Here is a 26,410-nt window from a genome sequence, read left to right on the forward strand (position 1 = left end):
TGTTTCGGTGGAAATTTTGACACATTGAATCATGTTTCAAGCCAAATGCTGAACACACCTCTCCTCGAGCACAACAATGCAACAATACAATCTTTTTTGCAAAATATTTTGGTTTAAAAAAAAAATATATTACTTTACCATGACACTCAAAACTGAGCACAATTGCTCCTTATCATGCTTGTTTCTGATCATGCTTGAGATGTTTCTACAACTTGATTGGAGTCCACTTGTGGTAAATTCATTTGATTGGACATGATTTGTAAAGGTACACACCTTTCTTTATAAGGTCCCACAGTTAACAGTGCAAGTCAGAGCACAAACCAAGCCATGAAGTCCCACGAATTGTCTGTAGACCTCTGAGACAGGATTATATTATGGCACAGATATGGGGAAGGGTACAGAAAAAATTCTGCATTATTGAAGGTCCCAATGAGCACATGGCCTGAGTCATCTGTAACTCTCCCTAAAGCTGGCTGCCCGGTAAAATCGAGTGATTTTGAAAAACATTTACCTCATTTAAACATTTAAGGCCAGAAGGGCCTTAGTCAGGGATGTGAGCAAAAGCCTAATTGTTACTCAGACAGAGCTCTAGCATTTCTCTGTGGAGAGAAGAGAACTTTCCAGAAGAACAACCAGAAGCAGCACTCCAGCAATCAGGCCTGTATGGTAGAGCGGCCTGACGGCACATGACAGCCTGCCTGGAGTTTGCCAAAGGGCACCTGAAGGACTCCCAGACCACAATAAATGCATTTTCTCTGGTCTGATAAAACAAAGATTGAACTCTTTAGACTGAATGGCAAGCGTCATGTCTGGAGGAAACCAGGCACCACTCATCACCTGGCAGAAACCATCTCTACGGTGAAGCATGGTGGTGGCAGAATCATGATGTGGGGATGTACTTCAGTGGCAGGAACTGGAAGACTAGTCAGAATGTACAGAGACATCCTTGATGAAAACCTGCTCCAGAGTTCTCTGGACCTCAGATTGGAATGAAGGTTCATCTTCCACCAGGTCAACAACCCAAGCACACAGCCAAGATAACAAAGAAGCGGCTATGGGACAACTCTGTGAATGTCCTTGCATGCCCCAGGCAGAGCCAAGATTTGAACCCAATTGCTCCCCATCCACCCTGATGCAACATGAGTGGTATATATCCAGCCCTAGCAAGTTATCTGCGGCAATATTATAGCTGTGTGTGAGGAGATGACTGATTTTATTATTGAAAGTAATTTACTCACAGTTACTTTGCAAATTCATGTGAGAATTAGCCTTGTTTTGATTACATCCGCTGGTGCTATTAACAACATGTTGCTTTAAATTAAGATACACATCTGATTATATATGATTTTTATTTCAAGGTTTAGCTAATGTGTTTGTTCACAAATGTTTTGTAATCTAATGATTGGAGTTGTGCTTTCTGTATGTATTATTCACATACAACAGTACTTGCAAGATACTCTGCCACAGTCTTCTGCTGAAACGTCAGCTTAAACAAACTTAAGGCTGGCCGCACCCAATTTGCACCCTCAAGCAATAGGAGGACATGACCTGATTCAAGGATTGTCGTGAACAACTTTTTGTCAAAAAAACCCAAAAAGTTTTGTGTGGTGTCATTACCATTATATTACTGCCTCCAATTGTGTTGGAGCCTGCACAATCCCAAATCCAAAATATCAGACTCTTGATTGGGCTGGCTCTGACCTGCGATGGCCAATGAGAGCGAACATGCTTCACCAACCGCATGTTACGTGCTTCTATAGCTGAAACTTGACAGCCACAAGCATGCCTTGAAAGTGGAGTCCTGAGAAAGAAAACTGCTAATTTAAGCCAAGAGAACTTTGAGAACTTAGAGTTTGCATTTCTTCTCAAGTCAGGTTTGATATTGCGAGTCTCCGTGTCACTCTGGAAATGTGATTTTAATTTACGTGTGTGGTCTCGCGGTCTGGACAAGTCTTCTAGTTTGTGTATTGCTCACAGTGTTGGGTGTAACTTACTAAGTAATCAGTTACTGTAATTGAATTACTTTTCCCTTGGGAAAAAACAAGCAAACAAGTAAGGGATTACTCTTATTTTTTGTGTAATTGAATGGCAGTTACTTCACAAGTAATTTGACTAAATGTAGAACAATTACATATAATAAAATAGTGGAATTAACATCAAAATGTAAAGTATAACTTGCATGTTTTATCTCCTTCTCACATTTGTAATACTTTGGTCAGTTAATAAGAATAATTGATGTAGTTTTATATTATGTATTTGAAAGAATTTCATGTCTATCCTTGAATCACTTCTCGAGGTTGATATAGAATTTAGGAATTAAGTAATTACACTCATTTGTACAGAAATCAAATTAAACTGTTGAAGATTTAATAAGTAACTAGAGTAACATATCCCAACACTGCATTCAAATGATTATAATGCAAAAAATCGGTTGAAACTGCCCTTATATGTTCCTGTGGTCTCATGGTCTCAAGATTTGATATAGCCTATATCTTATTGAATCCAGGTGGTTTGGAGGTCTTAAACAGCTGGTTTAAGCTGGAATAGTTTGTGTATAAACCTGGCTAGGCAGGATCCTAGCATTGTTTAGCAGGGCAAAAATCCTTCTGAAACCAGCAAACTCATATGTGGTAATAAATATGGTAGGATTTAGATTTGCGTCTGCTAATCAAGCGATCGGATATCTCCTATGTCCTTTTGTAAAACTAGTGCACTCCACTTTGATAAAGATGACCAAACATTCTTAATTCTTTGAGGATCTGACTACAGACAAATAAAAAGTAATTTTGTAATCTGTTTCCAGCACACAGATTCAAGAAAGCTTTTCTCAGCTGGCCTTTGAGTTGCATTTCAGTTCTTCGTTAAAAGATGTCTTTCATTAACAGATGTGTGATGTTCTGGGCTGGCAGGCTGTGGATATCTCTTGGGTTCAGTTCCCGACTCAATCTGGCGCTGCACCAAGCCACTAATATGATTTACTCGTAAATATCCACGCAGCTAGCAGGGCTCCGGTTTGATATAATATAAGTTTGTACTTAGCACAGGTGAAAAAGAAAGCTCTTTCTGTTTCATTCCAGTGGTTTTGTTTGTAAGGGCATAAATCCACTATTGTCTGGTCTTCACATCATTTTATAATTACAGTATGTAGCTTCAAAGAACAGACACATGTAGCCTAAAAGAACAGACAACACATAACAGATGTCACTGTATTCATTATTTATTCAACAAAAAAGAAGGACAGGATGGAGAAACAGTGTGGGAAAAATTAAGCAGTCCCCTACTGCTTCTAAAGACATTAAGAAGGTAATTAGCAGCTAGATGCTGAAAATTAAATGCACATGATTAGTAGATGATTAGGGAATGTCCTACCTTCTTAAATACATTTTTTTTTTTTCAAGTCTGTGTTACTGGAACACCTTATTTGGGATTAGAGAACAAAAATCCATTGAAACTGGAAAAAGGTACTGGTATTTTAAGAGCTCTCAGATTTCATTAAAATATCTTAATTTGTGATTTCTGAAGATGAAGGTCTTACAGGTTGAAGGGTGAGGGTGAGAAAGTAATGAAATTATGTTTCAACCAAAAATGAAAATTAAACCCTTTAAGTTTACTGACATGTCCTTTAATCTTAAAACACAACACAATCCAATACATCATTCAAAATGTTGGTGAATCAATGTGGAAAATTCTTTCATACACACATTGGCACTATACTTTTTTTAGAGCGTTGAGAAAGACGGCTCAATCTTGAAGTATTGATGCTTTCAGTACAGATGGTGTATTGAGATAATCAATACTCAAATAAAAAAGATGAAAAGAGTGTATAATATTAACAATTTTATAATTTATCTAGTGTTGAACTGAAGACTTATTCTCAGCTTTGAAGTGAAAATGTCACTACTGTTCAAAATAAAATAAAAAATAAAAAATCGATGCATTACTTTGGATTTTCTGGGAGTTGTACTTAAAAGTGAAGGCAGAGTGGCAGACTAAATGATTGGAGAAGTCATGCATATGTCACTAGAGAGAAGACTCCCAGAATTTTTATTTGTATTTATTTGTATTTTTTTTACAGATGAATTGTTAACATAAAGATCTCTAACATGATATTTAGAAAATGGGTGAATATTTAGTGATTAACCATTTCATTCTGGCTTTAATAATTTTGAAAGTATTCTTAAATGCTCACGTAGGGTATGTATTTGATTACAATTTCTCCCCCCTGTCCTCAGAACACACTTTTGTCCCTGCCCCAGCAGAGGACTGTGCACACTAGTAATGTGTGCAACAACTAACTTCAATCCCCTCTCCCCTCCCCCCTTACTAGAGGTTGCCAGATAAGCTGCAGGATCCAGCAGGATCGTTTGTAGCTGCAGCCGTTGTAACTAGAGCAGAGCTGGCATCCTGCAGCTTATCTGGCAACCTCGAGTAAGGGGGGAGGGGAGAGGGGATAGAAGTTAGTTGTGCACACTAGTAATGTGTGCAACAACTAACTTCTATCCACTCTCCCCTCCCCCCTTACTCGAGGTTGCCAGATAAGCTGCAGGATCCAGCAGGATCGTTTGTAGCTGCAGCCGTTGTAACTAGAGCAGAGCTTCCATCCTGGATGCCGAAACACTACTGCAGGGGTCACCAAACTCAGTCCAGGAGGGCCACTGTCCTACAAAGTTTAAGCATTAGATAACGGCATTGATTCGTTTCAGGTGTGTTTGATTTCGGTTTGAGCTAAACTCTGCAGGACAGGAGCCCTCCAGGACCAAGTTTAGGGACCCCTGCACTACTGACTCTGTGATTGGTAGATAGGTGGAGGGCGGAGCCTCAGGCCCAAACACAACACGACAACACAATCAGTTGATCAACAACAACTTTTAGATGACAATATCCTGGCCGGACTACTGTTGTCAGTGATATAAGTATTTGAACTTAACATGATTTCCTAATATCTAGTGACATATCAGGGCCCTTTTATGATTAATTGAAATACATTTCTTACATACAGTTCCTTTAACTTAAATTTGATTTTTTCAGTATTCTTTGATAAACAGAAAGTTCAAAAGGACAGCATTAATTTGGAATAGAACAATTACAATATATTTGAAGTGTTTATTGTAACTTTTGATCAAGTGAACGCAACTTTACTAATTTCCCTTCAATAAATAAATAAAATATTATTTAAACATTAAAAAAATAAATAAATAAAAGGTAGTAAGGACTGATCATGTTCATTGACACACTCAACAGTCAGACACACTAATTATGAACTACATTTCCCATCATCCTCCTTGGCACACTCATACGCATGCATGCCTGGCACTCATCAGCACTCATCACTAGCACTAGAGCACCCTTCAGTCCTGTTTGCCATAATTGCTAAGCAAGTTATTGCTTCAAAGTCGATCTCTAGTCTTCTCCAGACCTGCAAGTAATCCAAGTTGCTCTCTAGTCAACCTATCTCTGTCACATTGGGTGAATGCATCGTCTCACCTTTTCTGTGTGTGTGGGTTTGTTGGAGGCGTGGTTTCTGATTACTCTCACTCTGATCACGGACACCTGCTGCACTCATCACCGGGGCTATTTATATGAGGTTCTCACTCTCCCTTGCTGTCAGATTAGTGCAGTTCGTCTGGGTCCTGTCTGCGTGGTTTTCCTGTTTCCCGTGTCGTGTCTTGGATGTCCTTCTCGTCGCTCCGGAGTCCCGTCTCCCGCCGATTCGGATAGCCCATTCAGCCCTGCGTCACACCCCAGCGTGCTCTCTCCACCTGCCCGCTCTGCTGACGCCTGATCTTCAGCCTGCTTACTTCCCTTTGTGTTCCTGAGTATTCATCTCGCGTCTTACAGCGAACTGTTATTGTTCTTCCTGAACTTGAGTATAATAAACTGTTATTTCTCGCACTTGGATTCTCTGTGTCTTTCCCACCAGCGGACATAACAGAATAATCTGACCACCATTATGGATCCAGTGAGAATGGCAGAGCTTCAGGAATATTTGACTGCCAGCAGTCAACGCATGGACCAGCAGGGGTGACAGGTCTCCGCCACGGCTCAGGTGGTTCAGGCTCTTGTGATGCAGGTGGCCAAGCTCTCTACCCAGATCCAACAGTTAAGATCGCCCGCTGCGCCCGCCACACTGTCTGTTCCCCTCAACCCGAGTAACGCTACCCATCACCATGAGCCCAGGATTCCTACACCAGAGAGGTACTCGGGTGAGCCAGAGATGTGTCGACCTTTCTTGACAAGATGCTCTTTGTTTTTCTCACTCCAACCAGTAACATTCTCCACGGAAAGTTCCAGAGTGGCGTTAGTGCTTAACCTTCTATCTGGACGTGCGGCTCGGTGGGGAGCAGCGGTGTGGGAAAACAATGATCCATGTTGTTCCTCGTTCCAGGCACTCGAGGAGGAAATGAGACGGGTGTTTGCCGCTGGAACGAGGAGGCACAGTGGGACAGAGTCCTGCATGGGCTGGCTGACCGCATCCAGAGAGAAATCTACGCGCTCGACCTTCCTAGGAGCCTAAATGGATTAATGGAGTTAGCGCTTCGGGTCGACTCCAGGCTGGAGCGACATGATCGCGGCCAAAGGCAACCTGAGACAAAGGATTTCATCGCGAGGGATGCGGTCAGCCCACTCAACGATCCCGAGCCCGTGCAGGTGGGTAGAGCTCGGCTCTCCCGGGAGGAGAGGGAGCGTCGTAGAGCGGAGGGATTATGCCTCTACTGTGGTGCGGCGGGGCATTTCCTCAATCGCTGCCCGTTAAAAGATCAAGCCCGACAGTAGAGCAGGGGTTACTGTCGGGTAGAGCAGCATTGGGGAAATCCTCGTCCGCCACTCTCCTCCCGGGTAGACTGAAATGGGCTACAGGATCTCACGTCTGCGACGCCCTGGTGGATTCCGGAGCGGAGGGTAATTTTATGGATTTTAAGTTTGCAAATCACCTCCGCATCCCCACCACCACCCTCCACAAGCCCATTGCTGTGCACGCACTCAATGGTCAGACACTTCCCACCATCACACACACCACGGACACCATCACCTTGACTGTTGCGGGCAATCACACAGAGACACTTAGGTTTTTTATCACTGATTCCCCCCTTAACCCCATCGTCCTTGGTCACCCCTGGTTAAGGAAACACAATCCCAGAGAGGACTGGGGTCAAGGATCCATCTCCACTTGGAGTAGTCAGTGCTATGCCTCTTGTCTTGTGTCTGCCTGTTCGTCTGTGTCTAGTTCTGTGTTTCAGGAGGAGACGGTGGATTTATCTAACGTGCCGGCGGAGTACCTTGACTTGAAGGAAGTGTTCAGTAAGTCCAGGGCTGCTTCTCTTCCTCCACATCATCCCTATGACTGTGCTATAGATCTTATTCCAGGTACATCTCCGCCTAAGGGCAAGTTATACTCTCTTTCCACTCCTGAGAGGGAGGCCATGGAGAAATATATTTCTGATTCGTTGGCTTCCGGACTCATTCGTCATTCCTCATCTCCAGCGGGGGCGGGGTTCTTTTTTGTGAGTAAGAAGGACGGATCTCTGCGACCTTGCATTGATTACCGAGGGTTGAATAACATCACGGTGAAGAATACCTATCCTTTGCCGTTGATGTCTTCAGCTTTCGAGAGGTTGCAGGGAGCGTCCATATTAACAAAATTGGACTTGCGCAATGCTTATCATTTGGTCCGCATAAGGGAGGGCGATGAGTGGAAGACGGCATTTAATACCCCCAGGGGTCTTTTTGAATATTTAGTCATGCCCTTCGGGCTTTCTAACTCCCCAGCCGTTTTCCAAGCACTGGTCAATGACGTGCTGAGAGACATGGTAGATCAGTTCATTTATGTCTACCTGGATGACATATTGATATTTTCTTCTTCTCTCCAGGAACATGTTCAGCACGTCAGACTAGTGCTCCAGAGGTTGTTGGCGAATGGGCTTTTTGTCAAGGCGGAGAAATGTTCGTTTCATGCACAGTCGGTCCCTTTTCTGGGTTTCATTGTGTCGTCCGAGGGGGTGCGCATGGACCCCGATAAGATTAAGGCTGTGGTGGATTGGCCAACTCCGGATTCCCGTAAGGCCCTGCAGAGGTTTCTGGGGTTCACCAATTTTTACCGACGTTTTATTCGTAATTACAGCCAACTAGCCGCGCCTCTGACCGCGTTGACCTCCACCAAGACGGCGTTCAGGTGGTCTGGTGTAGCCGAAGCTACATTTTCCAAACTTAAGAGCCGCTTCGTTTCGGCTCCCATTCTCGTGGCCCCTGATCCCTCACGTCAGTTTGTGGTGGAGGTGGATGCGTCAGAGGTGGGGGTAGGAGCGGTGCTGTCTCAGCGCTCCGCTTCGGACGATAAGATGCATCCTTGCGCGTATTTTTCTCATCGCTTATCGCCAGCCGAGAGTAACTACGACATTGGTAACAAGGAATTGTTGGCAGTCAAGCTTGCATTGGAGGAGTGGCGCCACTGGTTAGATGGTTCGGGGGTTCCTTTTATCGTTTGGACCGATCATAAGAATCTAGAGTACATCAGATCTGCTAAAAGACTTAACTCTAGGCAGGCTCGGTGGGCACTTTTTTTTGGACGTTTTGACTTTTCCATTTCGTATCGTCCGGGTTCTAAGAACATCAAACCCGATGGTTTATCACGCATTTTTGATCGTTCCGAACGCCCGTCTACTCCCGAGTGTATTTTTCCTGAGAGACTTATCATCTCAACACTCACATGGGAGATCGAGTCGAAGGTCAAGACGGCCTTAGAAGGGGTAATGCCTCCGCCCGGTTGTCCACCGAGTCGTTTGTTTGTGCCGGAGGGGGTCCGGTCCGACGTCATTCGGTGGGGTCATTGTTCCAATGTAGCTTGTCACCCAGGGGTTAATAGAACTAGATTTCTAGTCAAGCAACGGTTCTGGTGGCCGGGGATGGCTCGCGATATTCGGGAATTTGTTTTGGCGTGCTCGGTGTGTGCCGTGGGTAAGACTTCCAATAGCTCTCCAGATGGGTTACTCCAGCCGCTGTCTGTTCCTTCGAGATCCTGGTCCCATATCGCTCTAGATTTTATGACCGCCCTCCCGCCCTCCCAGGGCAAGACCGTGATTTTAACCGTCGTGGACCGGTTTTCGAAAATGGTTCATTTCATTCCCTTGGCCAAATTACCTTCTGCCAAGGAGACAGCGGTGGCTGTCGTAGATCACGTCTTTCGTTTACATGGCCTTCCGACAGACGTGGTTTCCGACAGGGGGCCCCAATTTGTGTCCAAATTTTGGCGGAAGTTTTGTAGACTACTGGGGGCCACTGTCAATCTGTCTTCGGGTTTCCATCCCCAAAGCAATGGTCAGACTGAGCGCGCCAACCAGGATCTTGAGAGAGTGTTGCGATGTTTGGTCTCCAAGAATCCTTCCTCCTGGAGCCAACAGATTTCTTGGGTTGAGTACGCACATAACTCATTACCAGTGTCGGCCACGGGCCTATCTCCGTTTAAGTGTAGTTTAGGGTACTAGCCACCTATTTTTCCCGGTCTGGAATCCGAGGTCGTGGTCCCCTCCGCTCACGCATTTGTCCAGAGGTGTCGCCAGACCTGGAGTAGAGCCCGTGAGACTCTACTCTGGGTGGGAGAGCACCAAGGCCCAAGCCGATCGCCACCGGTCTATGCCTCCCGTCTACGTGGTGGGTCAAAAAGTGTGGCTTTCTACGAAGAACATTCCTTTGCGGTCCGTGAGTAATAAATTAGCCCCCAAATTTATTGGCCCATTTACAGTCACCAAGATCATTAGTCCGGTGACTGTCCGCCTAAAACTGCCTCCTGCGTACAAGAGGATACATCCCGCATTTCATGTTTCCGCAATGAAGCCCGTTTTTTATTCCCGCATTAACCCGCCTGTCCCGGTTCCCCCACCGCCGCGTTACCTATTCGGTAAATCGTATACTGGACTCTAGACGGAGGGGACGCGGATTTCAGTACTTGGTGGACTGGCAAGGTTACGGTCCGGAGGAGAGAAGTTGGGTTCCTGCCAGGGACATACTGGATCACTCTCTTATCGATGATTACAATCGACAGGTAGGTCCTTCTGGGAGAGGGAGGGGTACTGTCACGTTGGGTGAATGCATCGTCTCACCTTTTCTGTGTGTGTGTGGGTTTGTTGGAGGCGTGGTTTCTGATTACTCTCACTCTGATCACGGACACCTGCTGCACTCATCACCGGGGCTATTTATATGAGGTTCTCACTCTCCCTTGCTGTCAGATTAGTGCAGTTCGTCTGGGTCCTGTCTGCGTGGTGTTCCTGTTTCCCGTGTCGTGTCTTGGATGTTCTTCTCGCCGCTCCGGAGTCCCGTCTCCAGCCGATTCGGATAGCCCATTCAGCCCTGCGTCACACCCCAGCGTGCTCTCTCCACCTGCCCGCTCTGCTGACGCCTGATCTTCAGCCTGCTTACTCCCCGTTGTGTTCCTGAGTATTCATCTCGCGTCTTACCGCGAACTGTTATTGTTCTTCCTGAACTTGAGTATAATAAACTCTTATTTCTCGCACTTGGATTCTCTGTGTCCTTCCCACCAGCGGACATAACAATCTCAGTGTGTTCCCTTTGTGCGTGTGTGTGCTTATCTGGATCTGTAAAGACTCAATGTTAACCGTAAGCCTATATTCTCACCAGATTGTGTTCCAGCCCAAAACTGGTAATAAACCAAGTGGCAACCTAACTCAGTTTCTGTTGAAGCCAATACGGAAGTAATGTAAATTGCAATTCATTGACTTTATTTGGTTTATTTATTAGTGGAGAACATTAAAGTTGAGGTGGACCCAACAAATTCTAGTGCAGACCATGCAAAGCCAAAATAACCACCAGAAAGGACAACTACATACATATACTTAGGTATCTACAATCCTATTGGTTAACATTTTAATTGTTAATGTCCCTGGCAGTATACTGGAAATGTATGGTGTTCGGGGAGTAGCAAAGAGCAACCCTATTTTCTCCAAGAAGAGAATAAAACCAAACCAAAGTATAGATGTATGATTCATTATGCACCATCATACAGTGCATCACCACAAACACCTCTTACTGCCCTCCAAGCACAGTGGTGGAGAATAGATGATTTAGGCTTGTTTTGCACCCGCAGGACCTGAACAGCTTGCAGCCCTTTTATACTAAAGTATTCTACAGACAAATGTGAGGCCATCTGTGACCACTACAGCTCGGCTGAAATTGGGTCATATAACATGACACTGATCCTAATCTAACTTTGAATTGCTGAAAAGAATGAAAGTGTTGCAACTGCTGTCAAAGTTTAGACTTCCGTCTCATTGTGGTGCTGTAGGGTTGCTTTAACACAATGTCTGTTCACACTGCAATGTGTTAACAGAGTAATGCAACCTGGCAGAGATATAATTCTCCAATTATTAATGAATATACCTTAACTTCCAAGGGAAACACATTATATTTCAGTTTTCCTGATACACATTAAATGTAGTAGAAATGCAGCAAATTATGCATAATTACAAGACACTATCCCCAAACCAAACCCTATTATAGTTATACATGCTATTAATTTATATTCCTCAGAACTTATTCAATTACACTGCAACAAGGGCACCTTTAAATAAAGCGCACCCTTTGCAATTTAATATTTTTTTAAATAAACTAAATATTGTAAAAAAATAAATAAAATAAAAAAACACTTTTGTCAAGTGCTGTTAAGCCATAAATGTGAAAATGATGTTATGATTTTGTTCAGTATAATTGTTAGCCTAAAAAACAAATGATGTAACAATTTTATTTGAAAATTTGGTAACACTTTATAATAACATTCAGTTGTAAGTCATTTATAAGTGATTAGTTAATGATGAACTAATCATTTACAAAACATTCATAAATGATTATTAAGTTATATGCTAACATTTTATGAATGTTTTGTATATTCCGTTACAAGTCATTTACAAGTGATTAGTAAATGATTAACTAATGATTTATGAAACATGACTACGCATTCATAAATGATTAATGAGTGATTTGTTCATTATTTTACATATATTTAGTAGATTCAGTTATAAGTAATTTACAATTGATTAGTTAATGATGAACTAAGGATTTACAAAACATGGCAAATCATTTCCTAAATGTTACTAAATTGTTACTTTTTTGTATATTTTGTAGATTCAGTTATAAATTATTTACAAGTTATTAGATAATGATAAACTAATCATTTACAAATCATGATTATACATTCATAGATTATTAAATATAATAGGCTAACATTTTGCAAATCTGTGGTAAGTTATCTTTAAAAATAGCATATCATCTAATCAAACAGATCCTTAGTAAATGGTTAAGTTATAGTTAATATATTAATAATCACTGAAATGTCAGTGTACCATAATCTCAATAAACAATTGTTAATCATGAACAAATGATGATCAAACCATTAGTAGATAATGCATATATAATTTATTGATGCATCATTACATTTTTATGCTGGTCTCTTAAAACCCACACAATGCATTTATAAATTTATGCATTTATATTTTAAAGAATAATAAATTACTAGTTGTCAAATTATTAAACATTTTAGAATGACTTAAAGTCAGGCGATTGCAGTGCGTTAAGTTAAATCCTTTCACTCAATGGGTCAGACTTGTGTTCTGTAGGGGTCTAGTGATAATGTGAACTGGTTTTACCCTCCAGTAAAGCATCAGGTGCACGTTAAAAAGACTCCATGTGTGTTAGAGAAGACAGCTGTCTACCCTCACCAGTCAGCATTTACATTAAAGTACACACTACAAAGTGTTCAACACCCGTTACAAATGATCTGTACACGTATACAAAGCATTTACAATGCTTTCTGCATCCCCTAATCTAAATTGTATACTATTCATTACTTGTAAATGTTTTACACATCTTTCGTAGATCTTTCTTACCCGTTACAAATGCGTCCATTGATTGCTACAACAAATGTAACGTTAAATGTGAAAATTAAATTCTGCTATTCCTCACCAGTTGCAATATGAATGTGTAAATAGGTAATTGATCTAACGTTAATTACTGAAAGCATTTAACTCCTATTTGTCACATAATCAATCCCTTCCCTAAACCGACCCGTTTGTGTTTTATTTAAAAAAAAAAACAACAATAGGCAGATACGACTGCAGGAACGATTTATTCAAAAAGAACTAATATTCCAAGTGTCCCGAGGCCAAACAATGGCCGGTTTGTGTGAAGTAAATCCCCAGAAGTGATCAGCAGCGTCGAGTCCATCCACCGGCCGATGCTTAATAGTGATGTCCGGTTCGCGAACGAATCGTTTTTTTTAACCGGATCTTTATATTGAACCGGTCGAACCAGTTCACCAAAACGATCTGAATCGTTCTAAACGGTTCGCGTCTCAAATCAGGGCTGATCCCACAAGTTACTATAGTTATACCCTTCTGACATGAGTGACAGTCCCTCCGACTAGAAATAAATTAATATCTTGAAGTAGATGTATTAACTCCAACCATTAGCCAAAGTGAGACATGTTTTGCTGTGAGAGCTCACGAGCAGCTGATACTGAGCATGTGCGTGTAACCGAACGTAGCGGTTCTCGGATCCTCTGATCAGCAGTACAGAATCGAAAACCGTTTCTGTCGGACACATTCAATACTGAGAACCGTTGAGCCGATGAGCTGCACATGCGTGTTATTTGTTTCAGAGGAGTTTTAAGTGTATAAAACTAATCACGTTTGGAAACATCATAACAAAGCTGTCTTATCACTGTATTATATAAGTTTGGAAACAATGGATTGTAAAACGGTCAAATTAAACATTTATTTGTTTTATTAATAATGCATGATATTTTCAGGAACAGCTTTTTTCTTGTTTAATTTCTAAGTCGATACACATTTTAAAATGTAATCAAAACAGTAGGTTTAATATAGACTACATATTCAGCTTGCAGCAGTTCGCAGCTCAGCACCCTATGCTCAGCACACACACACACACACACTGATACAGCGGTTCTCGAGTCAGATCGACTGGGTTGCAACAGTTCTCGGATCACCAGTACAGAATCGAGAACCATTTCTATCGGACACGTTCGATCTTTCGGACATGTTCGATTCTGAGAACCGGTGAGCGGAGATACTGAGCATGCGTGATTTCTCTCAGACTGGGACAGCTGATGCTGATAATACATGAGCACGAGTGAACTGAGGATTTGTGTAAGTATGTTATGTCAATGTAAGTTTATTTAATCCGTGTAAAACATCAGTGTTTGCACGACAGTGGCTGTATTGAGTGCTGTTGCAAAACATACATGAAAAAAATGTGTCCAAGATGATGATGATATCAATAATAATTATTACTATACTAAGTTTTGATTAGAAATACTTTATATGAATGTGTTTGAATGTATTTTCATCCGCCGGGATGATAGAAATGACGTCATTACATAAAGACGTAAAAGAACCTGTGATCCGTTTTTTTTTAACCGGATCATTGAAACAAAATTTGCCGCCCGGAAGAAACATCACGTCAGCTTTGACAGCATTGGCTGTCGTTTGTCTCGTGACCAATTGCGTCATTACGTCAGCTTTGATTGTAAAATGCCTTTGGCTCTCATGTGTCATGTGACCGATTGCATCATGCTAAAGAGTCAGCAGTATTATTTGACTTATAAATATAAGAAATATGCGTTCATAAAGGGATCATCATTTCAATGATCAAAACTTTAAGATAAACTCTGTTCTTCACATGAATATATCGTATTACTTCAGAAAACTTGGAATGCAACATGAGCTAATACTTTTATACTGTTTTTGGTCAGTTTTTGCAATAAAAGCCTATTTATATTTATAAAATCATGTCTACTTTTACAAATGCAAAGAATTAAATGCGTCTTGATCTGATGCATTTGGATATGCATCAATACATTATAAAGGCTACTCATCATTTACTAATGGTTTGATCATCATTTGTTCATTATCACCAATTTATTGAGATAATGGTATTTTGACATTTCAGTGATTAATAATATATTAACTAGTAACTTAACCATTTACTAAGGATCTGTTTGATTATTTTATGAAATGCTTTTTTTTTTAAGATAGGCCTAACTTATGACAGATTTGTAAATCGTTAGCATATTAATAATTTATGAATGTATAATCATGATTTGTAAATTATTAGTTTTGTATTATCTAATAACTTGTAAATAATTTATAACTGAATCTACAAAATATACAAAAAAGTAACAATTTAGTAACATTTAGGAAATGATTTGTCATGTTTTGTAAATCCTTAGTTCATCATTAACTAATCAATTGTAAATTACTTATAACTGAATCTACTAAATATATGTAAAATAATGAACAAATCACTCATTAATCATTTATGAATGCGTAGTCATGTTTCATAAATCATTAGTTAATTATTTACTAATCACTTGTAAATGACTTGTAACAGAATTTACAAAACATTCATAAAATGTTAGCATATCACTTGATAATCATTAATGAATGTTTTGTAAATGATTAGTTCATCATTAACTGACCACTTATAAATGACTTACAACTGAATGTTATAATAAATTGTTACCGAAAATTTATTTTTATATAATACATTTAAAATAAAACAGTGAAGGCAAAATGTGACATATTGTGGCTGGTTATAGGGCCAAAGATAAATACATGTTATGCGTCAACTACCCACTGTTTCACATTTGGTGTAATGAGAGTTGACTGGAGTGGTTGCTTTGTTCTGCAGGTAATGCCCCTGGACCCTAGACAAAAATCTGGGCTCAGCCCATAATGGTTACAAATCTTCCAAACACATTAGGCTACCAGCTCCCCTTGCTACAGTAACTATTGTTCTGCCAAAGCATTTGTCACACCTTTCCTCCTCTACAACCCTCAGACCCTTGGGTCATACAGCTACACATTCTGCATAGTACAAATTTGTTGATGTGACAGCCTGTCATAAGATTTCTGTTTCTCAGTACAGGAATAAAACTGTTTACTTATTTATTTATTTTTTCAAAAAGGGAAAGGTTTCACTTTCAATGCAACCTGACCTAATCTAGTTTATTCAGACTTGGCAATATCAAAGTGTTTCAAGGCTCATACACAAATAGAGCATTTTTATTGGGTGTTGGTTGTTTACTTATACAGAGTATATGATAAAAATTGTTCCTGTATTGTTAAGTTCTACACAAAGTCTTACATAATTGTATAGGCATATTCTGTGCATGTAATTATAAATTACTATAAACAAGGACCCTATTTATACATTATTTATACATGACATGCACTATTTGTCTAGAATTGTCTGTGATATTCCTAGCATTGTTCGGGAAGCAGACCCACTCTGTCTGTTTAAAATGTTGTTGTTTTTTTGTTGTTGTTTTTTTAATCCATTTCACGTGACTTTAAATATACAATTATTTAACACTATAAGATGACAGTCGGAAATGGATTTTCTATTATCAATAAATGCACAGACATGCAGCAGTGAGCATGTTAGAAATGCTTCAGAGGAACTTTGGTAGCATACTGCAGATTACAGCAAACAATTAACCAGACTATTTAAATAACCAGTCTCATTGGCTGCAGAATCAGCAGAGGCCAATCAGCTTGTGCCAAAGTGATTGCTAGCAGATTATACCATATTGTATGTACGTTGTAGGTTAAATTGCCATTAAACAAAAGGAGGAACTCCACTGAGTTCCACTCCACTTTTAGACACAGACTTGCAAACTTCCCTATAAGCACTTCCCCTCGGGGCAACCCCCACCACCATTTTGAAGTGTGTTCCACTTTGTGAAGTGGACAAGGGAAGTTTATATTGACAGTCGCTTGCTCCTTCGATTTTGACAGAGGGAGCGAGTCTTCCTCATATGAGCACAGGCAGCTTCATATACCACAATGCAATACGAATGTGACGTCACCGCATATCACGTTTAATTTACCCCACTACAAACAACTCTATGATATTTTAATTATTTGGTAACACTTTATTTTGATAGTCTGCTTTAGACATTTTACTAACTATAAGTAACTTTGCAACTACATGTAAACTAACTGTCATTAGAGTATTTGTAGACTGTCTGATTAATATTTACTAAAACTTTATATTGTCGGTCCCCCAACAGACATTCTACTGACTATAAGTAACTTGGCTACTACAATTAAACTTATTCTACTAATCCGAACCCTAAGACCTAGCCATAATCTACCAGTCTACTGAGAGTCTACAAATACTCTAATGAGAGTTAGTTGACATGTAGTTGCAAAGTTACTTATAGCTAGTAGAATGTTTAAAGTGGACTATCGAAATAAAGTGTAACCAATTAGGGTTTAAAACATTTTTTTTTAAAAACTTAGTGGATTCCAAGTGATCAAGGGCTTAGGGCGGTCCAGTTCAGTCCATTGCAAATGTTCCGCCAGTAGTGGGCACTCATGCAACGTAAGCAATGATGCACATCCGAGTGAACGAGACGGAGGGAAGTTAGCGAGTGAAGGGCATGATAAAACAAACTGAAAGCAGCATTGTTCTTGGCATGTTTCCATGGTGAATCTTTGATTTGTTGCGATTTGTTGGTTGGTTTGTTGAGAATGTCTTGTGTGTTATCTGGAAAAAATAAATAAAAAAAACAATCAAATAAATAACAAAAGAAAGAGAACATGGGAACAGAATAATAGCACACAACAGAAACAAAAGTCTTGACAGCAATTGCTTCGATTTCTTAAGCACAAAATGTTTGCAGTTTACTTGTGTGACTTTCTCTTACCCTTAAAACTATATTGTCTGTGGATAGCAGCTACCACGCAGTGCTATATAATCAATAATATATTGATATTTTCTGATATTTTCAAACTATATTGAGTCTTTCTGGTAGAAAATTAAGCATTTGAACCAAAGCGTTGTTTTCCAGTATGTCACAATGAAATTCAAGTGACCTTCTGCAAAGTTTGAGTCACTCATAGTGGTGGAGAATTATTAATACGATGCCACTTGACTCTCCCATGCTATATGATATTTGTTTTGTTTTGTTTTCTGGATAAAGTTCCTGTGTCTAACCTGATTCTATCTCAGAAGAACATGAGTTCTCATTAGAGGAACAAGGAGACACCTGCCTTCTGAATATTTTTGGATTTCTATTTGTGTTTGACCTTGACTGGCTATATCACAATGGTCTCATTATGTTGTCTGTAGGAATAAAAAAAGAGAGCTTCCGCAGACTGGCTATCCTCTGTGAGGGAATATAATATTTGAATATTTAACATGGCTTCTGGTTATTTACATCACAGCTTTATGCATATTCAGTATCAATGTTTCAATTCAAGTATTAAACCCGTAAAAATGCAATTGTCCTCTGGGATTACTCTGAAGTTTGGAAGGATTTCTCCCTCTCCCACTCCTGATCCCACTCCCTCTCCCGCTCCCTCTCTCGCTCCTGCTCCCTCTCTCTCACACACTCTTTGTGTGTGTGTGGCCTGGTAAACCCTATGTTATGGGGACAAAATATCCCCACCAAGATGGCAATATGCAGAATCCTAAATTGTTTGGTCTCCGTGAGGAAAACAGCTTATAAATCATACTTAAGTTCCATTCACACTGTACATGACTTTGACCCACAAATAATTCACACAATGGTTTTATTTCTTGATCAGATGTTTGTGTAATGATTGCTTCCACACCGAACGCGAGTGTGCAGCGGCGAAAAAAACTATGTTTAGCCAAATGCTTCAACCAATCACATACAAGGAAACAAAGGCGATGAAATGTCCAGTAGATGTCACTAGCGTAGCTATTCAATCAACATTAACCTTTGCCAGGTATCATATTTCTCACAAGATTAAAGCTCCTGTGGGAGTACATGCAAGCTGCTGTAGGCTACAGACAATAATAACAATCTTTTAATTTAAAACGTGTTGATTTTGTTTGAAGCCTATTGTGTCTGCGACTATGGAAAGTGAATGTGTTTCCATCCGTACAACTATGGCACTTGAATTTTTACATTGTGAAACATAGCTGCTCCGGATCGATTGGTTCCCTGAAGTTTGTGGTTTGTCTCGTCAGATGCAATGCTACTGTCTCTGGAGGAGCTGCTCAAATTGTCCCACAGACATTCGAAAGTAAGTGCGGCACTGGCCATGATAAAGTTTTAGCTCCTGTAAAAGATTAGCATACTCCCCTTCAGACTCTCTGTTCTTTTAAAATTGGGTGCACCCAAAACCTTCTTCTCAGCCTTTTAAAGAAAATGAAAAGCTTGTCTTTATCGGGTGATAAAGTGTGTTTTCTCAGCTTTCGCCGCAAATGTTTTGGAATGTTGGAGCTCTGAAATGTCACAGACGTCACTAATTTGCATTGCGTCTTAAGTGATGTTTTTTGAAAATGTAAAAATGCAGAAAGTTTTCTGTCATAGGTAGATTTAGGGGTAGGGTTAGTTTAGGGAAATATAATATACAGTTTGTGAAGTATAAAATTATTATGTTTATGGAAAGTCCCCATAAAACATGAATACACTACATGTGTGTGTGTGTGTCTGGGTGTGTGTGTGTGTGTGTGTAGGTGTGTGTGTGTGTGTGTGTGTGTGTGTGTGGGCTGGAAAACCCTACGTAATGGGGACAATACGTCCATCATCCGTAAAAATGAAGAATGTTTCCTGTGATGGGTAGGTTTAGGGGCAGGGGGCTAGAAAATACAGTAAAAAATGTTTGTACAGTATAAAAACCATTATGCCTATGGAAAGTCTCCATATAACATGGAAACACAACGTGTGTGTGTGTGTGTGTGTGTGTGTGTGTGTGTAGGTGTGTGTGTGTGTGTGTGTGTGTGTGTGTGTGTGTGTGTGTGTGTGTGTGTGGAGGGAGAGGCAGATACCTGAAGAGCTTAGACCCGTGGGCTTGAATGATTTGGTAAACAAAAATTTTGAACTGCCATTCAGACTCAAGTGAGATCGTGACAGATGCCTCAAGCTCAAATATAGGGCATCAGTATTCACTGACCTGACTCTTCTGACAGAACTTTTTCCCTTTGTACTCACTTTTGCCTCTCATTGCTGAAAGGGAAAAAAAGAAGGACAATAAAAAAAGTATTTTAATTTAGTTTTAAATTCTAAGATTATGATTGTTTAGATATTCTAAAGATTCTTTCACAGACCCATAATAATTATACTTTTAATTTGTACCTGTGCTCTTCCTACTTATATAACAACTTGACAAGTAGGAAATATACATACATTGTTATCAGTTTGCACTGCATAAGTTATAATATAAATTAATCCTTATTAAAGGTACTGAAGTTATTTAGTTAAGAGCAGAGCATATTTAGTGAGCAATTAATTTAGTTCTTTACATTGTCATTATAAGTGGTTACTTTAAAATATCTTCCACTGTCGTGGATGTGAGATGCTCAGTTACAAAACGTACAAAATGCGTGACTGTCCCCCACCTGCTCCTCTTCAGAAAAATGTAATTCGCTGTCCCATTGAGCACGGTATTTACATGATTTTATTTATTTATTTATTTATTTATTTTTTGGCAGGATTGCCTTCCGTCTTACGTCCATCATCCGTCTCTGTTTTGTTTTGTTTTTCCCCGCGTTGTCACTTGTCATCTGACCTCACACACTAACCTTGCGATAACAGCAACCTACAGTACTGTAGGCAAGGGGGTAATCTAGCACCAGGAAAGTGTTCCACCCATAGGGACGGCCATTGCTAACCAAGCCATCACCTGCTGTTAGCATCCCATTGACTCCCATTCATTTTTTGAGTCACTTTGCCAGTGAATAACTTTACATCTGAGGTGTTTAAAGACTCCATTTGTCCATTGTTTATTTATAAAGAAACACGACAATGCATAAAAGGCTCCATTACCTTGTATCTTACTTTATTGCCCTGTAGAAGCTGTTTTTGTAAAAATAGGCTAACGATTGCTTCATAACCAACGCGACTCTGTCGCACAGTTGAGAAATTACCGTATAGACAGGAGGAGACGCTCAGAAGCAATCTTTTAATGTCTATGAGACAGTCGGGGGGACGTGGAGCCATAAAGTATATATATATTTTAAGCAGTGTCCATTATTCATTTTGTTGTTGGTCTTCAAATACAAATACAAAGGTATCTTTAAAGAAGGGCAGTTCCCTTTCAGCCGGTCACGTTCGACGTACGTCAGACTTAGACCAACGAATTGGGATCTGATCTCAAAAACCTATCTACTTCGAGTGTATAAAAACGAGCCAATCGGAGATTGGCATGTGATCCGCACATTCCACACTCTGCCCCGCAGCGTGGGTATAAATAGGAAGTGGAATGGCAGATCAATGCTTTCTACTTTGGAGCCGAGCAGTACTACTGTTTCCTACGAAGAGTGTTTAAATTGAGTCTCGTGAGAGAAGGAGAACTGCCAGTGCGGGTGAAACGGTGCTTCAGCGAGTGATCGACAGTTGCAATTGTTTGCATTCACAAAAGAGCTTTGTTGGTTCGCTGGGCGTTTTCCCAAACTTGAGTGCAACACACAGGCTTGCACTGTGGACTGTGTGCTGGCCGTGGTCATCTCCCTGAGTGCTTTAGCACATCTAAAAGAGCAGTTTTCCATTCTAAAAGAGCCACACGGTTTGACCCTGCGTCTTTTTCAAGATGTCATTCAAACCGTGTGTTTCTGGGTGCGGTCGCTTCTTGTCCCCGCTTGACGGTCACGTTCGTTGTCTCACGTGTTTGGGCGTTCAGCACGCTGAGGCTGCATTCGTGAATGAGTCATGTTCCCACTGCGGGAACATGACCATCGCAGTGTTGAGGTCCAGACTCCAATACCTCAAGGCAGGTGGAGCACCCTCGCGCATCCCCCGGTCTAGCGGTCCTTCTGCGCCTAAGCAGAGGACTGCTGCTCTGGCTGATGACCTGGGTGGGGACCTGAGGGTGACGGTCAGGGCAAACCCGATGGGTCAGATGGCTCCTCGGGCCCCTCCCCCCTCCACTGTGCTGGTGGAGTTTCTGGAAGGGCGTGCTGACCTCTCGAGCGGAGTGCCAGTCGTCAGGGGCTCCGGCGGAAGACAGTATGTTGGTCGCAGCATCTGGGGACAAGCTAATGGGCGCTGAGGATGAGGATTCGGCTGCGCTGCCCCCATCGGGTGTGACAACGTTGCCCGAGTCGGACCCAGAGCTTACGGCTATGCTTTCCCGGGCCGCCGCAAGCGTAGGGCTCAAGTGGAACCCTCCACCATGTCCCGAACCTTCGCGGTTGGACGATTGGTTTCTCGGACGGCCAGTGCTGGTTCTCAGCACCCTTGCAGGGCGACCCCCGGCATCTGCCTCCGCCCCTGCCAAGCCAAAGCAGCAGCCTCCACCAGCCAAGCAGGGTGCCGGGCGCAAGGATGGCGCCCAACCTGTCCAGGGCACTAAAACGGCCAGCAAGCGCAAGGGGAAGTGGCCCTGAGACAGGCAGCCCAGGGAGAAGAGGAGCTGCTCTGAGGGAGATGATGTCCGCATCCCTCCCCCACCCCCCGGAGGAGGACCGGGGGGCCCTGACTGGTTTTATCTATCTGCCGCCAGCTCTCCAGAGCTCGGCGGTACCCAAATACTCACAAAAAGAGCAGTTTCCTATCTCCCTGGGCCCCAAGAGGCCAGGGTGGCAGTTCACGACGCCTCCGGGCCTTGTTTCTCCCTCCATCCCCTCCCCTCGCCAGAGGGCAGCAGAGTAGGCCTCGAGGACGCCTCCGGGCCTTCTCACCCACTCTCTGTCCCATCCGGGAACCCTCAGAAAACACTCCGGGCCGCCCACGGGCCTCCCGAGTCGGGTCTGAGCATCCCACCTCCCTGCCTCCGGGCAGCAGGCAGCCGAGTGGGCTTCGAGGACGCCTCCGGGCCTTCTCACCCACTCACTGCCCGAACCAGGAGTACTCGCGCGACACTTCGGGCCGCCTCCGGGCCTCCCGAGTCGAGCCAGAGCACTCCTTTGCGCTGCCCCACCCCGGGCATGTCTGTGGTGCCGTTGGTCCCGCTGGTATGGTCCCTGGGAGCTTGGGTAGAGCTCCCACGACCGTCCCGTTGGCTCATCTGTACCATCAGACTCGGCTATGCGATTGAGTTCGCCCGCCGGCCACCCAAGTACAAAGGCGTCCTCTTCACCTCGGTGCGAAGCAGCGACGCCCAAGTCTTGCGGTCAGAGATCGAGGTCCTACTGGCGAAGGACACGATCTAGCCGGTTCCTCCAGCCGAGATAAAGACAGGGTTCTACAGCCCCTACTTCATCGTGCCCAAGAAAGGGGGTGGGCTACGACCAATCTTGGACTTACGTGTCCTGAAACGGGCCCTGCACAAGCTCCCGTTCCGGATGTTGATGCAGAAACGCATTTTTCAATGCATCCGTCCCTTGGCTATGCGATTGGTTCGCAGCGATCGACCTGAAGGACGGGTACTTTCATGTCTCTATCCTCCCTCGACACAGACCGTTCTTACGCTTTGAGTTCGAGGGGAAGGTATACCAGTACAAGGTCCTGCCCTTTGGGCTGTCCCTGTCGCCTCGCGTCTTTACAAAGGTCGCGGAGGCAGCCATTGTTCCACTCAGAGAACGCGGCGTTGTAACGGATTCACAGAGGCAGGATTCAATTGCAAGTAACTCAGTTTATTGACAGAAGTGTCACAGAAGCCAAAACTCAGAACACAGAAGAAGTCCGGATAAGACGGAGCAGTGAGAGAGACTCTGTTGGCGACACGGGCAGGCTGTGAGCAGCAGTGACTCGGGAGCGCGGTTGAGGTAATCCGGGAAGGGATCCAGCGTTTCACGGAAGGGGGAAACGACAACCAACACGGAGACACAAGGGGAACATCCAACAACGCTCTGACAAAGACAAGAGAGAAACAGAGAGACTAAATAGGGTGAAGGTGATGAGTTGCAGCTGGTGCAGGTGATCAGCCACAGGTGCGTGATGAGCCAATCCCAGGCTCCGCCCTCACCTACATTCAACACGCACCCAAGAGTGAGACAGGGAATCCATGAACCGTGACAGTACCCCTCCCCCTAGGAGCGTCCCCTGACGCTCCCAGCCGACCTTACCTGTTGATTGTAATCATCAATAAGGGAGTGATCCAGAATGTCCCTAGCAGGAACCCAACTTCTCTCCTCCGGACCGTAACCTTCCCAGTCCACCAAGTACTGGAAACCGCGTCCCCTCCGTCTAGAATCCAGAATGCGATTAACCGAATAAGTTGGTTCCCCATCTACGAGTCGCGGCGGTGGGGGAACCGGGACTGGCGGATTAAGGTGGGAGTGAAAAACAGGTTTGATTTTGGATACATGGAAGGCGGGATGAATCCTCCTGTACGCCGGAGGGAGTTTGAGGCGGACTGTCACCGGACTAATGATCTTGGTGACAGTGAACGGGCCGATAAATTTGGGAGCAAGTTTATTAGATACGGAGCGGAGAGGAATGTTCTTGGTAGAAAGCCACACTTTTTGACCGACGACGTAAACGGGAGGCTTAGACCGGTGGCGATCGGCTTTAGCCTTGGTGCGCGCTCCCACCTGGAGCAGAGTCTCACGGGCTCTGGTCCATGTGCGATGACACCTCTGGATAAAGGCGTGAACAGAGGGGACCGCGACCTCGGAATCCAGACTAGGAAAAATAGGTGGCTGGTAACCTACACTACACTCAAATGGCGAAAGGCCCGTAGATGACACTGGTAACGAGTTATGAGCGTACTCAACCATAGAGAGTTGCTGGCTCCAGGATGAAGGATTCTTGGATACCAAACATCGCAACACTCTCTCCAGATCCTGATTGGCTCTCTCTGTCTGACCGTTGCTTTGGGGGTGATAACCCGAAGACAGACTAACCGTGGCTCCTAGTAATTTACAAAACTCCTGCCAAAATTTGGACACAAATTGGGAACCTCTGTCGGAGACCACGTCCATCGGGAGGCCATGTAACCGAAAGACGTGATCTACTACAGATACAGCTGTCTCCTTGGCTGAGGGTAATTTGGGCAAGGGAATGAAATGTGCTGCCTTCGAGAATCGGTCCACGACGGTCAAAACGACCGTCTTGCCCTGGGAGGGCGGGAGGGCGGTAACAAAATCTAGAGCGATGTGGGACCAGGGTCTCGAAGGAACAGACAGCGGCTGAAGTAACCCCTGGGGAGGTTGGTTAGATGTCTTACCAACCGCACAGACCGAGCAAGCCAAAACAAAACTGCGAACGTCGCGAGCCATAAGTGGCCACCAAAATCGTTGCTTTATTAAACTGCAAGTGCGGTTTACCCCTGGATGACAGGCAATGTTGGAGCAGTGACCCCATTTGAGGACCTCGGATCTTAACCCCTCCGGAACGAACAAACAACTCGGTGGGCCGCCGGGCGGGGGCGTTACCCCTTCTAAGGCCACTTTGACCTTCGATTCGATCTCCCATGTGAGTGTAGAGATAACTATCTTCTCTGGCAAAATACACTCGGGAGTAACCGGGCGTTCGGAAGCATCAAAAATACGAGATAAAGAGTCGGGTTTGATGTTTTTAGACCCGGGGCGGTACGAGAGAACAAAGTCAAAACGTCCGAAAAAAAGTGCCCACCGAGCCTGCCTGGAGTTGAGTCTTTTAGCAGATCTAATATATTCAAGGTTCTTATGATCCGTCCATACAATAAAAGGTACCCCCGACCCTTCAAGCCAATGACGCCACTCCTCCAACGCTAACTTGACGGCCAACAACTCTCTGTTACCAATGTCATAATTGCGTTCGGCAGGAGAAAGACGATGGGAGAAAAACGCGCACGGGTGCATCTTGTCATCTGAGGGAGAGCGCTGTGAAAGAACCGCTCCTACCCCCACCTCTGACGCGTCGACCTCTACCACGAACTGACGTGTGGGATCAGGGGCGACTAAGATGGGAGCCGAAACAAAGCGGCTTTTCAGTTTGGCGAATACAGCCTCGGCTGTATCGGACCACCTGAACGTCATTCGGGGAGAGGTCAAGGCAGTCAGAGGTGCGGCTAGTTGGCTGAAATTGCGAATAAAACGCCGATAGAAATTGGCAAACCCCAGAAACCTCTGTAGGGCCTTACGGGAATCTGGACTTGGCCAATCCATCACAGCCTTAACCTTGTCGGGATCCATGCGCATTCCCTCCGATGACACGATGTACCCTAAAAAAGGAACAGACTGTGCATGAAAAGCGCATTTCTCCGCCTTGACAAAAAGCCCATTCTCTAGCAACCTCTGAAGCACTCGTCTGACGTGTCGAACATGTTCCTGGAGAGACGAAGAAAAAATCAAAATGTCATCCAGGTAGACATATATGAATTGGTCGACCATGTCTCTCAACACATCATTGACGAGTGCCTGGAAAACCGCTGGGGAGTTGGAAAGGCCGAAAGGCATGACCAAGTATTCAAAATGCCCCCTGGGGGTGTTAAATGCGGTTTTCCATTCATCCCCCTCCCTGATGCGAACCAAATGATAAGCGTTA

Source organism: Pseudorasbora parva, chromosome 3, assembly GCF_024679245.1.
Source record: "Pseudorasbora parva isolate DD20220531a chromosome 3, ASM2467924v1, whole genome shotgun sequence".
NCBI classification, from domain to species: Eukaryota; Metazoa; Chordata; class Actinopteri; order Cypriniformes; family Gobionidae; genus Pseudorasbora; species Pseudorasbora parva.